The sequence below is a fragment of the Paramisgurnus dabryanus genome, chromosome 14 (genome assembly GCF_030506205.2).
Source record: "Paramisgurnus dabryanus chromosome 14, PD_genome_1.1, whole genome shotgun sequence".
In the NCBI taxonomy this organism is placed as follows: Eukaryota; Metazoa; Chordata; class Actinopteri; order Cypriniformes; family Cobitidae; genus Paramisgurnus; species Paramisgurnus dabryanus.
In genome coordinates this window covers 27,485,945-27,502,128 of record NC_133350.1, presented here as the reverse complement: position 1 = coordinate 27,502,128, position 16,184 = coordinate 27,485,945, and the positions used below count along the sequence as shown (strand labels likewise).

Sequence of the window (16,184 nt, the reverse complement as noted above, 5' to 3'; positions counted from 1 at the left end):
TGGTTTTTTCAGCAGGGTCACTGGAGTTTTAGTCCACACATTTCACAATCGGAAAAGTTAAGGAGCGTGAAATCCAAGACTGAGCATTAAGTGACTCATCAGACTCTCAATTAACAGCCTGACAGCAGGAATCCAGGTGCGATATTTTATCTGTATAACTTCATGCCAAATTTAATGGGTACAAGTGTCAAATGCCACAACCCGTGTGTGGCTGTGTTGAAATAAACACCATCTGAGCCTGTCTGCTAATCTATAAACATGTAAGAGGTGACATACGGCTGTCCTTCAAGGGAGCAAGAGGTGAGATCATTCGCAACAAAGCTTTCGATTTACTGTAGTCTTTTTAGCTTGAATAAAGCATTGAAGTTTCACAAGCCTTCCTGTAAAATGCAGTTTGGAGGTGTTAATATTTAATGTTACAATCACCATTATCATCAAGATGCCAATAGTGTTTTTCCTTCTGATTCTTATCTTTGATTTTCCTTAAGACAGGACTTGGGGGCTTTTCATGATACATTTACCATAAAGATTTCCTGCATCAGAATGCATCATTTCTTTGTTTGCCATGAGCGTACTGTATGTTTGAGATAATCTGACCAATTGATCAATCAGAAACATGTATTTCAGAAAGGTTTCCACGTTAACTCTTTCATTTATGCACTGTAAAAAGCATTAGCTTTTTTGCACATCATGTTTTTAATGACTCAACATGAGAAGTATTGGCTGTGATGACGCCAGACAGAGATTCCTGGATATATTATATTTTTCTATTTTAAAACACTTTTCTGATTTGGTATAGAGGTGAGAATGTTGGTGTATTTTCTCTAAGGCTGGTATGAGGAGTTGTGCACCGTGGGAGAAGAAACTTCACACTTCTGCAGCTGAATGACCTGCAGGGGGCAAGAGGTCAAGAGGTCCACTAATGACAGTCAAATAAACGTCTGATGGTGTGGGAGAGTAAATCGAAATGACCGGCATGCTGAGGAGAACTGTTGGTTTAGGTGAGAAGCTTGGAGCTGTTTTTCTGTATTAGGGTATACGTTTACATAACAACGATTATACAAAAAAAAATGTACATACACACAACAACATTGTCAAAACAATACCAATTAACATGGATCCAATTGCAGTAGGCCTATTATGCATGTCAGGTGATGCACTACGTACCTGAGCATGTACAGCACATTCTTCTACAGAAAGACAACAAACAAGTTTTAAGCAATTTTGTTTGACCAGACTATGAGGTTGGTTTGATACTGATCCTGAACCATAAAGCGGCTAAATTTTGTACACTCAAAATTGTGTTTGAGATGCGTCAATAATTTCTTGAGTTTTTACGCTTACATGAGGGCACAATTTCCATCCTTAGAATGCGCACATACTGCACCACCGGATTTTTGAAACCCTGCTTGCATTGTACGCGTAGGTCATGCATGCGCGTACAGGAGAATGTAGTATGTAGCCCAGGAGATGCATTACATTTTGATGCAATGCGCATGCATCGAACATCTGCGTACATGTACTGTACAAGTAAAAAAAAAAAACTTTGCAAGGCTGTGGGTTCGACCGTGCACATATGTTCATGTACATGTAAAAAAATAGACTATACTTGTAAAGGTTGTCAAGTACTCGTGCATGCATATAGACTGAACATGTACACTGTAAAAAGTAAAGTTGGATTGACTTAAAAAAATACTTTAGTGGTAACAACTAAAATAAAAATAATTCAACTTAAATTGTCTCACTTTAAGTGAACATTTTAAGTTGAAAAAGTAAAAAAAAAATAGGTGCTACCATTTGAAGTAATTTTTTACATTTTTTACTTAAAGTAAAAAAAGAAAATGTAATTTGGAAAACTTATTTTTGAGGTGTTAGCAATTGAATCTTTTTTTAAATATATCTAACTTTAACGTTTTACAGTGATAGATGTGAATAATGCCAGGATTTTCATTTTTGTAATTTACACAAAAATGATAACGGCATCATTTTCAAAAACTTGCACCTTGAAACCCATTTCCAAAAGTTTGCTTTTTCAGGACCTAAAATTTTTTTGTCATATAAGCATAAAGGCCGATTTATAGTCGTGCTTAGGTCCTACGCGTAGCCTGACGCGCACCTCAACAAATTTTTAACAGCGCGTCAGATCTACGCGGACCGCAAGCGCTGTGATTGGTCCACCAGAACCCCTCCCGTCAGGTAAAAAAAACTGCGTCATAGGTATTTCCGTTTGTGATGGTGAAAACAAAGATGAGCCAATTGAGGAGTGATTTAACCCAAACTGCATCAAAAGTCGCTGTTTATTTACTTCCATCATTGCTGCTCTTCTCAAATTATACACAACAAGTTACTGTTTCTTCTTCGTTTGCGGGTTAACTTGCTTAGCTTCTTCTTCTGTAACTTCTTTTGCTGCTACTGTGGTTACACGCGTGATTACTGCCTACCAGCGGTCTGCGGGTGTGTTTGCACATTGACACGGACGACGACGCACAAGTATAAATGAAAACCGACGCGGAACCTATGCTGTCGCGGCTACGCCGTAGGACCTACTCACAACTATAAATCACCCTTAAGCGGCAGCCAAAAAATATAAAATGTTTTCCTGTTTTGGATGAAAAAACGTTGTTGTGTAAAGTGGCCTTAAGTGCAATTTAATAGTCGTGGGTAGGTTCTACGCCATAGCTATGCTGTAAGTTATGCGTAGGCTGTGAGTAACCTGATGTGCATCTCACCAACATTTTAACAACGCATTCATTCTACACGGACTGCAAGCGCTGTGATTGGTCCACTAGAACCCCTCCGGTCAGGTTTAAACATCTGTGCAGCATTTCTTCATAGGCATTTCCACTTAAGGCATTTCGACAGTAATAACAAAGATGGGCCAAGTTGAGGAGTGATTTAACTGCCTGTCTATTTACCTCTATCACTGCCGGTCTTCTCAAATTATACACAACAAGCTGCTGCTACTTCTTCGTTTGTGAGTTTACTGGCCAAGCTGCTTCTTCTTTGGCTGTTGCACTGCTAATGTGGGTTACATGCGGGTATACTGCCTTCTAGTGGTCTGCGTGTAATTGCACGTTGACGCAAACAACAACATAGATGCATATATGAAGAGTTTGGTTCCAAAACGCAAACCTTCACATAGCATCTTTAGGTTATAATAACATTAAAAATTCAAATCCATAATTTGATTTTCAAAGATTTATTATAAAAACTTAAAAAAAAAATGCTATAAATCTATTGAATCAATACATAAATTTATCATGTTATATTCATTTAGTTGACTAGTGGTGTACACTGATTAAAAATTAAACATTAATGGCATTAATCAAAACACTTACTTTGTCATATTAAGAACACTGTCATTGCGGCTGTCATCCTTCCGACGTTGTTGCAGAACTTTTTTTTGACAGAGATCAGCTGTAAAATGTTTTGGTCCTGCTTTTTGATTTTCGTTGACGGAGTAAAATAATGCAAAGTTTTTCATAAGATCCTCTGGGATCAATGCGTTAGCATGACAGAAGCTTGATTCTGTCGTGTGAGAACAAGCAACAACCGGCATTTTTCTGTCGCCCGAGTGCCCATGGCTTACATTTCTTACGTTTTTTTTTCCACGCCACAGAAAACAACCACCACAGGTTTATCTATGCCATCAAAAGTATTATTTTGTTTTTGTTTGTTGATCACGAAGTACAAAGTAGATGAGGAAAACTAGGATTATGTGTGTATTCAAAACGCCACCATTATTGTTTAAAGTGCGTGGAATGGGGCGTTGTGATTTGTTGAGCGGATTTTTGCATTCTCCAAAGAAGGAGGACTGGCGTTTATCGCGTTTTGGAACCAAACTCTTCATATGAAAACCGACGCCTAGCATATGGCATTTAGGCTATGCTGTAGGACCTATGCACAACTATAATGAGCTCCTAAAGGTTCCTAAAAGGATCTTTGTCAGGCTGTGTGGTTCCATAAAGAACCTTTCTATTCTTCAAACACTCATTGTAGCGGACAAATGTACTATGGACTAGTATACGGTAAGAAATAAATGATTCTCTTAATATCCTTTCACTTAAAATGTTCTTTGGAGAACCAAAGCATCGCTGCAGAGAATCCTTTCAAAACACTTATTTATAGACTCCATATACAGTATTTGCATATATACATAGGTATGGGGACTTTAAAACCTTTCAGCATACATTCCTACTAGTAGTACTACTGTACTCGGAATATGAAACTAGCAAGAAATTTCAATCGACTTGCATTGCTGGAGGAACCAGAATGTGACAGAATATTGGGTGTGGGATCTTTTGTAAGCAGTCACTCAGAACATCTTAACAATTTCTTAACAATGCCCTGGCAGTCATCCAGAACTTGCTGGCATTATGATGTTTTGAATGGGCAAATGTAATTCTAGTTCACTGAAAAGAAGCAAGATTAGCCTTTATTAAAAAACATAGTTGCCATTTTATTTGAACAAACACTGAGGTTTACTGCACATGCTTTCAATCAATAAGCCTCACAGAACTGATCTGCACCAAACCTGGGGGATAGGTCATACAGCAAAAGTATTAAAGAGGGATTGAGAGAGAGAGAGAGAGAGAGGTACGGACAGAGGGCATGTGGGCAGATGTATGTGAGCGTGAGCAGGGGTGTAAGTGGGCATGCCGTATGTGTACAGTAAGAGTGTGAAAACAATGCACTGATCTGCTTGTACACTCATCTCCATTGCTGCGGTCTCCACGGTGACTCAACCAACCAGTGTGACACACTCACACAATGTCGCCTGCATGCACACTCAAAGCCCTCCTTTCTGCACCCACACGGGTGCAAGACGCTACAAACCCACCTGACCTGCTTGAAATTTCCCCCTTCAATCACTTTCAGTTCATGCCCTACACTTTAAAAAAGACCCTTATGATGCCGTGCATCTGATAAAAGGCTCCTCCGCATATCTGGAAAGTTCTGCATGCATGCATGAAAATATTTAATGTATGTATATTATTTTTTGTGAAACAAAATGTGGTTGTATCTGAAATGTCATTGAATGATTGAAGCTCAACACAACACATCATTATTTTACTCATTTTGGTCAAATCATGTTTGGTTAAGCACCTTGTTTTCCCCTAAAATTCACAGCACACGTGACCTTTATACTTTTACTAGAATCTAGGCGGCCTATTGAAACGAAACGGCTAATATCAAGAGCAAATCTGAATGTATAACTGAGACGGAATATCACAGCTTTTGAAAGATTAAGAGTCATTGAATTTTCAGTCTTACACATCAAAAAACCTGATGACAAAAATTCAGTCCTGTACTCAGGGACATTATCAACAAGTTTTTATTCAGAATCTCTCTACATTAGTCAGTAAGTTTGTAAAGGGATCTTCCATTAAATGTGGATGATTAAACATCACATTAACCATTTAATCTTTTATTTCACCTGTGGTAACTTTTTGGTCTATTGCTGCATGTGATCTATACAGTATGCATTTAGGGCGGCATGTGGTTCCATGCGAAAGTTCCTGGTGCGGACCTGAGTCAGAGTTAGTTTTTTACCCTTTGGATGTTGTTTGGTTCGTTTGATCTGTGACATTTTTTGTGAACTTGGATGTGCATCGGTGAATCTATGTAAGCAGTAAGGTCAAAAATAAGTCACGACTAAAAGGGCATTGTTAGGGACGACGCGCCCTATTCAGCCACGACTTATTCACGTTAAATTCGAGTGCATTATTGCTTTGATAAAAAGGTTACAGCACAATGTGAATATTAAAGCAAATATATGCAACTGATACACAGATATGTCTCCAAAGTAATTGACCTTAAAGAGCAGCTCTTTAGTTCTCTTGCAATGCATGTACTGCAGACAAGCACTGCTCTTTGCATGTTAAATTTTGGTTATAAATTCAATAAAACAAACTTGACTACTAAGTCAAGTTTAGACCCGAACTTGTAACATTAAAACATGAAAGTACAATGTAGGTAGATGCTTGCAGGAAAAGGGGGTCGAATTGAACTCGAAAAGAATAATCGCATAGTAATAAAAAATATATGAAAGCAATCTCAAACAATTTTTATCTTTTAGCTTCTCGGATCACCAGCAGCAGCGTTCACAGTGTAAACACTTCGCAGTAAGATGTTATAAGTTCAAGTAAAAATAAGAGATGAAAAAACAACAGGCACCTGTTCACACAATACAAACCTCTGACCCACTGCTCCACATCTACAGCTGTGTATCTCAACGCTTGATAGTTGTCATGCTTGGATTACTGTTAAGTTTATAGTGTTTTATCGCTGGTTGCTAAGTACCTTAAAAGGTGGCAAAGTCGACAGACAGATAATCTTTTGTCCTCAATTTTGCAGGCTAACTGCTAATATTCACTTTCTTCCTCATTGTTTGGACTTATTCATACCACCTGCCAACTCATAATGGCTTTAAAGGCTATGGAGTGCATGCACCCCTCCTTCTATGCTTCCCTCTATTTTTCTCTCTTTCCCTCCAAGACAAAGTTCAGGTTACCGGTCGAGTTTATGATCTATCAGGCTTTTGCATTTAGCATTCACTTCATTGTGCACTGTAAAAAAATATTAGTTGTTTTAACTTAAAAAGGTAAGTGTTCGTTTTGCCTTAATAATTTAATTAAATTACATTTACAGTGGCGGCCGGTGACCTCTTTTTCGAGGGTGCATGATGTAAAGCTTGTCACAATCATGTGTGTGGCTCATCATGTCAAAATACACTCACCTAAAGGATTATTAGGAACACCACACAAATTCTCTGTTTGACCCCCTTTCGCTTTCAGAACTGCCTTAATTCTATGTGGCATTGATTCAACAATGTGCTGAAAGCATTCTTTAGAAATGTTGGCCCATATTGATAGGATAGCATCTTGCAGTTGATGGAGATTTGTGGGATGCACATCCAGGGTACGAAGCTCCCGTTCCACCACATCCCAAAGATGCTCTATTGGGTTGAGATCTGGTGACTGTGGGGGCCATTTTAGTACAGTGAACTCATTGTCATGTTCAAGAAACCAATTTAAAATGATTCAAGTTTTGTGACATGGTGCATTATCAGAGGATGGGTACATGGTGGTCATTAAAGGATGGACATGGTCAGAAACAATGCTCAGGTAGGCCGTGGCATTTAAATGATGCCCAATTGGCACTAAGGGGCCTAAAGTGTGCCAAGAAAACATCCACCCCCAACATTATACCACCACCACCAGCCTGCACAGTGGTAACAAGGCATGATGGATCCATGTTTTCATTCTGTTTACGCCAAATTCTGACTCTACCATCTGAATGTCTCAACAGAAATCGAGACTCAACAGACCAGGCAACATTTTTCCAGTCTTCAACTGTCCAATTTTGGTGAGCTTGTGCAAATTGTAGCCTCTTTTTCCTATTTGTAGTGGAGACCCCGGTGGGGTCTTCTGCTGCCCATCCGCCTCAAGGTTGTGCGTGTTGTGGCTTCACAAATGCTTTGCTGCATACCTCGGTTGTAATGAGTGGTTATTTCAGTCAAAGTTGCTCTTCTATCAGCTTGAATCAGTCGGCCCATTCTCCTCTGACCTCTAGCATCAACAAGGCATTTTCGCCCACAGGACTGACGCATACTGGACTCACTTAATCTCATGTATAATCAGAGTTTACTGTTAAGTGTTAACTTTTGTCATAAACCCTTTTGACGTGTGTGCAGCAGGAACATATTTTGATAAGACATATGATGCACAGGGTTCACATGACGCAACGAACACATATTTTGAATTTGCGCCCCTCTGAGAAGAAGTCACCGGCCGCCACTGTAAATTAATATTAAAGTCAACTAATATTTTAAGTTGAAACACTTTTTAAAGTTGAAACAACAAATCTTTTTTTTAATGTCTGAAGTGAAATAGATGAGTCATTTATTGACATACAGTAAGAAAGCTATAACAATATGGATAACTTATCTTAGATCGTTCGGTTTGAGAAGTAATTGGTGTGAAATGTTCATATAGAAATGACTCTGACTTTTGAGTCCAGATGTTGGTGTTTGGCCAACACAATCTCATTGCAATTCATACCTAATTTTCGAGGTGACTTATTCTTATTATTACGTACAATGACATTCGTGTATTTTTTGTATGATTTACTTTTGCATCATTTAGAGGAGATATAAATACGAATATTTGCTCTTAGGATGAACACCTTAGAAAGACTGCAAGCCCTATTTAATCTCTCTATTTAATCTTAATTTTGTTTTATAAACAGAGATCTCAATTGTGATTTTTTTCCCCTGTTGACATTTATTTGATTAAATTTGAAACAACAAATCCTTGCAGGGTGACAATAATAGTAAACTCAATTTATCACAGCAGGTGCGCTAGGCAAAGGGGTGTCATTGATGATTCACAGCTATATTATTGCTAACATAACTTTTCGGTCCCTCGCTGACGTCTTTCCAGAGGCATTATAGTGATGATTCAGTGTGTAAAAGAGCAGTGCGAGAGGACCAGCGCTCGATGTGGGAATTAATGAATCTTATCCTTGCGGTATCAGCTTAATGATCGCTGCGATCTGAGAAGCATTTGCATATTGATGTCATAATGAATTGTGTCCTCTGAGCAATCATCTCAGGTAAACGCTACATTTAACAGAAGTAGCCAATTAAAAGTCATCTAAAAGCATAGAGTCACGCTGTTAAATGTTTTATTCCGATTGGCTGACATATAATATTTTCCACTGATGCATGGCTATGACGTAATTCCAGGTCTGTTGACTTCATTAACATTTTGTCATTTTGCAGATACTTCCACAAGCAAATTTTCTTTTCACTCCAAAATAAAAACATCAATATTCCTTAGTCTTGTTACTGTCTTACATTTGCATTCGTTTAAGGGTGTACAAGTGGTCTCCCTGAAGTGAGTCATAGTGCAGGCCAACAATACACCACAATCACACATGCACTGATGACATCAGAGCTGGCCTTTTGACATCATAAGCATGGGTCTCAAGGGGAGGTGGGTGTGTGTCTGTAGCCTCACAATGAAATAAGAGGGTGGATGTAGACCCCCACCCACTCCTCCACCCGGGGGCTTCGGGGATTCTGAGGCAATAGAGGACTTCACATGAGGTTTGAGAGCTGCCTAAAGACATGACAGTTTGTTGATATAAATCTTGTTATCTCAAATCTCCGAGTGTAATGTGGGTATGGCAGAAGACCACTGCTCTTGCAGCCAAAGTCACAAATTGCCACTGGCATGGCAATTATGCAAATTACAACAGCAGCACAATAATGATTGGGACTTTGGCATATGGTCCTAGTCCCTCAATTCTGTCAAGTGGCTCCTGTGATTTGCCATATTGGTGGTAAATGGGCTTTAATTGGTGTGTTAATGGTGCAGCTGACTGGGCTGTGATAAGAGACAGTAACCTATTTTATGAAAGAGAACAAAGACTGGAGTTGTGTCCATGGCAACTGCCCTCCTTGTGTTTTATTGATACTGTGCAGGGGAAACAGGATAGCAGTATATTGAAGTCAGTGGAGATACTGTACTGTGCACACAAATATAAGTATATATTCTCCATACATAAAAATGTTTCATAAGACCATAAGGTCTATGCAAGATGATGCATATACTTTTTGAACACGTAGATATTTTTTGGCAAAATGGCATGTAACCAAATTTAAGGATATTTAGATTAGAAATGGGTTACTTATAGCCAGACTATATTTGGTCTATAGTTAGCCGTCATTTCATTGTCTCGGTATTTGCTTCTTGGGATGTCTACACATATGGAGTCCAAAAGTCAGACTATAAAGTATTATTTCATTTAAATTTGTAAATTACCAAAAATGTTAAGAAAATATAAAACAGAAAGAAATATGATCTAAATGTTAACTTTAACGTTGTACTAAAGATATGATAATTTTGCTTCCAATGTAGCACACAAGATGATATAGAGGGTTTATGTTTTGAATATAACAACAGGTTTTGCACAGAAGGGGAATTTCCCAATTACAAATGTATTCTGAAATGCAAGTTTCAATCAATTTGTTCTGTAGACAATATATTTTGGAGTAAAAATATTTTTACAAACAAGCACAAAATAATTCAAATGCCTGTAGATGTCTGTGGCATTTCTGGTTCACATTATAGTGTTTTATTTAATTTATTTTAATTAAATTTAACACTGGATACAACTTTCTTAGACTGTGATAAAACGTAATAGAAAAGATACAAAATAGCAATCATAATAAAGCAGTCTATTTCAACTCATAAACCAGCTGTGTAGGGTATTCGTTTTATTAAGCTTGTCATGTTTGGCATCTACTGCGTATAACGGACAAGTCGTTTCCATTCACACGGTTCCATACAGACGCAGCAGCACAACAACGCCAGCACGTACAAGCGTCAAGTACATTGCAGCCCACGCCCACTGTGTGCGTAGCGGAGAATCGCATTGCGAGCTGTAATCTGGGCGTGGCTGTAAGAGTGACGTGTAGTCGTTGCTGAGGGGGATTGCCTCGCGAGTGGGCGGAAGAGCGAGAGCGCGAAAAACAAGGCGCGCGCAGTGGCGGAACGTTCTGCTGCGGTTACCATGACGCCGAGCGCGGGTGAATCCCGCCCTGGTGCGCGAAACTGACCTCCAGTTTGGTATTTGTTTGAGGTAAATGGAGGGATTCAGAGGTTTGAGCGAGTCTCTGTTGTGGGTGCGAGGGTGGATGTTGTCATTCTCCTACTCATAAACCACAGTCTGGTGATCTATATGTTTAATACACGAGGACCGTGTCAAAGGACTCGGTCTGGATTGTTGTGAGAGACATGATGCTTGCTAGTAAGTAATGACCCCATGACTGTTCAGTTGTCATGTTTGTGGGCTTCATTATATACAACTGAACAGTTGAGTTGTGTCTTACCTCTTAACTCGTTAAATAAATACTGTAGTATTTATTATAGTAAAGTATAGGGAATTGTTGTATACTTTATTATGCTAGTTATTACTACTCATTGTTAATTTATATTATAGCATTGTAGGCTATTAACTGTAGTTGAAAAACATCTTATACCAGAACAATTTCCATGCTGGTTTGGTGCTGGTTTAGCTGGTGCTGCTGCTGGTTTAGCTGGTGGTCACCAGCAAACTAGTACCAAAGCAAAACATATGTTGGTCTTGCTGGTATGCTGGTTTTTCTAACAGCGAAACTGTAGTAAATACTGTAATATACTTCAATATTTACCATGGTATTTTTTATGTGGGTACTATATCAAAGTGCAGAAATTGTTAATACAATATCAGTAGGACAGACAATATTACATTTTGCCAGGTTACGTGCTCTTGTGGCCCTTGAGCAAGGCACCTTTATTAACCCAAATTGCTCCCTGGGCACTGCAGTAATAGCTGCCCTGCTCCCTGTGTGTGTGTTCATAATTTGCATTGCGTGTGTTTACCACTACTCACTGTGAGGGGTTAAATGCAGAGGTCAAATTTCGATAGTGGGTTCCATACTTGACAAATATGTCAGTTTTACAAGCATGTAGTTTGCCGTTGTTGCTATTACATAGTAGGGGTGTAACTGTATGCAAAAATCATGGCTGGGTGCGTACCTCGGTTTTGAAGCCATGGTTCGGTTAATTTTTGGTACAGTAAGGGAAAAATGCAAACATTAAACTGCAGGTTGTTTATTACTATAAACTTTTTTAACAACTTGTTTACACTTTTTTAATCACTTTTTATTAAAATATAATAAATAAAATATATATAAAATAAAAAAGAATAATAAATAAAATACTGCTGCAAAGTTCTCCACTAAATAACATACTTTTTTACATTATTTTATAACAGTAGGTAAATCTTTTCTTAACCTTCTCTTAAAATTTTTCTACTAAAACCTTGCACTAAACTAACAAATTCAATTCCTGAATACATTTGTGAACTATTACCTTACATTTTTGCCACCAAAAAATGTTTCTGTTTTGATTTGTTTGATTTGTTTGAATTAAAATTGGTTATGTACCATCTCTGTATAAAAATAATATTACTGCTCTATGTGTAACTGCATAGCAAGCAACGTGATGATTTACTTATTATACACTCATATTGAGATTGAGTGAGTTGCATACATAGCCATCTTTTATCTTTTGCACGTTTCTTCTAATCTTTGCTTGTGTCGCCAATGTAATCTGTGACTTAAACTAACAAACTCCTCCGCAGCTGAGTAACAGCTGAGTATGTTCTGCACAAAAAAGATTGCATTCGGCCATTCACCGTGCCGAAAGTCCTGTACCAAAACGGTCCGGTACGAATACACGTACCGTTAGAAAGTGCCACGTTTTGTTGAAAGATCTCAGGGTTAGGGCCTTAAGTCCAGTATGAAACTACCTAAAGGCCTAAATTTACTCAAGTTATCTACAAAAGCATTATTAATTTTGGAGGTATAACCTAAAACTGCTTCATAAACATCAAGTCTATACATTAGTGACCTTATAAGACGTGAGATGCTCGTTGACACTCTACTATGACCTATTCCTAAGGCTGTTCAATTACAGTGATCATTGAATATAATTGGCATAGATTTACATTATAATGTGATCTGTTACAAACAAATATACAGAAGTGGCTTTTTAACAACTTTACACCAAACGATTGCCCCCAACCACGTGTTTCTTCAACAGTGTCATTTACCAGAATGTGTCTTATGCAAAGGTGCATGATTGCATTAGCTTGCTCAAGTCAAATGCCAGTAATCGGATTATGGTGTTTGTTAGCATAGTGATTTGTAGAGCACCTCATGTTACTTTTGCTTGCTTCACATTTTAACCGATCAATAAATACAGCCCTAATGACACAGAATAGTAGTGCATTCGGTTAGAGAGATATAAACAGAGATCTGAAAGGGAGGGGGGGGTGGAAGGGAGATATTTCAATATTGTACTGGAAGTCACGTGGTACTTCCACTAGAGGACCCCCGGTTTCCTAGTGTATGCTAAAGCCCCACCCCTGCCCTTATATGGTCACTGTTGAGAGTAGAATACATGTTGCATCACTATAAAATTGTGTGGTTGCTCTCTCTCTCTCTCTTGCTCGCTCGCTCTCTCTCAGCCCCCATGCGTCCAATGTCTGTTTTTGTTCTTTGAGCACTTGGCTGTGCCTCTATGTATTATCTTAAACAACTGCTTGTTCTTTTGTACTGCCAGTCCTGACTTCTGCCCTTTTTATTACTAACACATTGTATAAAGTGCTGTTGCTTGAAACATCAATGTTTTATCTAATTAAAAAGCATCACAGTATTAATGTATCAATCATTGTCCATGCAGGGGGGTAAGGAAATAATGTGCAAGGGAATAAGGACAATAACGTTGTTGTTCACAGGCAATTGAGTAATAGCTGACTGCATTAATATCAAGTTTCCTTGCTCAATAGGTTCACAGAAGCATTGGTACACAGTACATGTGTAAAATGTTGGATGCAAGTAAAGAAATGCATAATCCCAAATAGAGATGCATTTTTAAAATGCATCAATACATTGGGGCACACTTTATTTACCGCTATGTACTTACATAAAAATGTAGATTTAAAGGGGCTCTCCGTAAGTTGAGAAATTTCTAACCGTCACTGACACCAGTGGCCGTTATAGAAACTGCAGCCAGTCTCATGCTCGTTCTCGGTGGGCACACTCGTACGAGCACGACCACAACAACCAGAGTTGCCGTAGCAACCACAGACAGCTCATTGAGATTCACCAGCATGTTTACAAATGTAAGAAAAGTTACAGTACTGTAAGGTTATTGTTTGACAGACCATATTTTAGCAAAATGTTGCAGTGCTACTTTATTTTCAACAGAAGTCTACTTCTAAAAGTTTTGTAACACGACACTGTAAAACACACTCCCGACACTCACAATCTTAATGCACTCGTGCTCTGAATAAAGATAATTCATATAAGAAAGTAACTTTTGAAACGGTCCTGTGCTACATGCTATCGTTAACATTACACCACAAAATAAATGCTATCGTTAGCATTACACCACAAAAACAATAACATAATATATTACAGATGCCCTGTAACTATGTCTTACCTTTGCAGTAAAAAGGAAACCTGCTCAAGGTCTGTTTTCATACCCAGCGCTGACCGGAGCTCCCTCCAAGAATCAAATGCCAATCCGATGTTTACTCTTGTCTTTTCCCCGACCCCGGTCACGCACTATTTTGGCCGCACTAGATAAGGATTTTTTTTAAACTTACGAGGAGTTTCCGTGAGTGTCTGGATTGTGCTGGAAGTTGGGCGCTTCTTTCCGTCTACAGAGTCCATTTGAAACATGCTAGCGATTGCCGCTGTTTACTAATGACTGCCGTGCGTCTATATGGAACGCCCAGGTAGACGAGCACGCGCATGACGTCACATTTTGAATTTCGCGCCAATTCGGACCCGACTTCTCCACACAGAAAAGAGCCTACAGGCTGATAGAGACAACCGTGGAGGACACTCAAGGTGTCATTCTTTCTATTACATTATGGTTGCCTCATAAATATACAAATGAAAACTCTATCTTAAAGATTTTCTTAAGTAATAACTTACATTCAGCCCCTTTAAAGGCATATAGTTACTCTCTTGAGCCTATCCCTACACCCAAACCCACCCCTAAACCTACACTGAACAACACACATGTACACAATAACTACAAAGACCGAAATGCTCTTTTCTTATGTAAGTACACAGTAGTTAAAGACCCTGGGGCCATGCATTACAATGCATAGCCCTTGCAGAACAGAAATACAATGCATAGGTTATGGATTTGCATATTGCGTAGCATCTTTTTAAAATATTGTCATTGCAATAGGAACACGAGGCATGATCTTTATTGCAAAATGAAATGTGCAAATCATAAAGAGATGACTAATACAAGTGCATTACTTGATTTCTGTAATCTGGTGTTTTCCATTAGCAGCTTTCTCCTGTCTCTTGGTACGAGAGTGACTCTAAAATCTAGTCATCTAGTGAAAGTCTACTTATCTTCGTATTCATGCTGCTGACTGTGTCAACGGATTTTCGTTATATGTGTTGTTGCCAGTCAATCACATTGGTCCTGTTTTTGCGTAAACCTGCTTGTAAACACTCACGTACTGTCCATCAGTATCGCCCACAGACTGAGTGGGCATAGGTTGGTTTTCATGGTTCAGCTATGAGAGACCTTTGAAAACCCACATGCTGGGATTTCAGGCCTCTTGTTTGTACGCCAAATGTTTGCTTTCTTATTCAAATGAGATAGGAGAGATTACTCGAAAGGGTATGTAAATGAGATAAAAGAGGAAGGGGGCATTAATGATGCATGAGCTTAAAAGGTTTTTCCTCCGTACTTAACAGTCTGTGTTCACCTCTGACCTTCAACCGCCGCCTGCGACCCCATAAACGTTGCTATAAAAGAGACATCTAGTTTGCATACGTTTTAGCATTAAATACCTTTCACCAGACTGACGTCAACATTCCCCAGTGCACTGAACTTTATGAAGCAATGCATTTAGTAAAGTTCAAGCTTTTGTAACTTTGACCCCTTTACCAGCTGACCTTTTGGAGCACAGCCAATGATAACAATAAAATAAAATGACAGGACAATTATGCATGGTTACAAGCACTAGTGTATGCACATGCACGCACATGACTGTGATCTACTTTAGATGTGTTTATTACCTTTATTTTAATGCTTCTCGTTATGTTTTACATTGTTTATACTATTTAAATTTACTGTAAAGTTTTAGCACAAGCACAGCCTATTCTGTCTTATTTGAGTGGTGACAGAGCATCTTTATACACTTTCATGGTAGCCATATAGCTTGTGAAGTCGTGAACCCTGCTGACATCTCCAGTTCTCAGCTGGAGTCTCTCACTTCCCCCAATCCACCTGCACTAAGTGTTTGGAGTCTTCCAAGAACCCTGGGCACTATGCCCGGTTTAACACTTTGCAAAATTACTGAATACTGAGTAATGTGCCCATACTGTTGGAACAGATTATCTGTTCGCATGAGCCTGTTTAAAGGATTAGGTGTTCTATTGCACTGGACTTGAGGTTCTTCTTGATATTTTGTGAAGGTTTACCTGACAACAAACTGAAAACATTGTGCTTTTGGAAATGGTTCACTCTTCACTAAAGCGAGAGTTCGTGTGTGTATGTATGTACATAGTTCTGCACACAAAGTGCCTATAT

At 38.7% G+C, this 16,184-nt stretch overlaps 1 long non-coding RNA gene across 1 annotated transcript in view; it reads left to right on the top strand.

Annotated features, from left to right (window-relative positions):
- Positions 1 to 268: 268 nt before the first annotated feature.
- Positions 269 to 16,184, top strand: part of LOC135719270 (uncharacterized) — a 79,403-nt gene continuing 63,487 nt past the window's right edge. Inside the window, exons 1-2 of the long non-coding RNA XR_010521054.2 lie at positions 269 to 300; positions 830 to 1,001. This is a non-coding gene — a long non-coding RNA (uncharacterized lncRNA). The remainder of the gene's footprint in view (positions 301 to 829; positions 1,002 to 16,184) is intronic.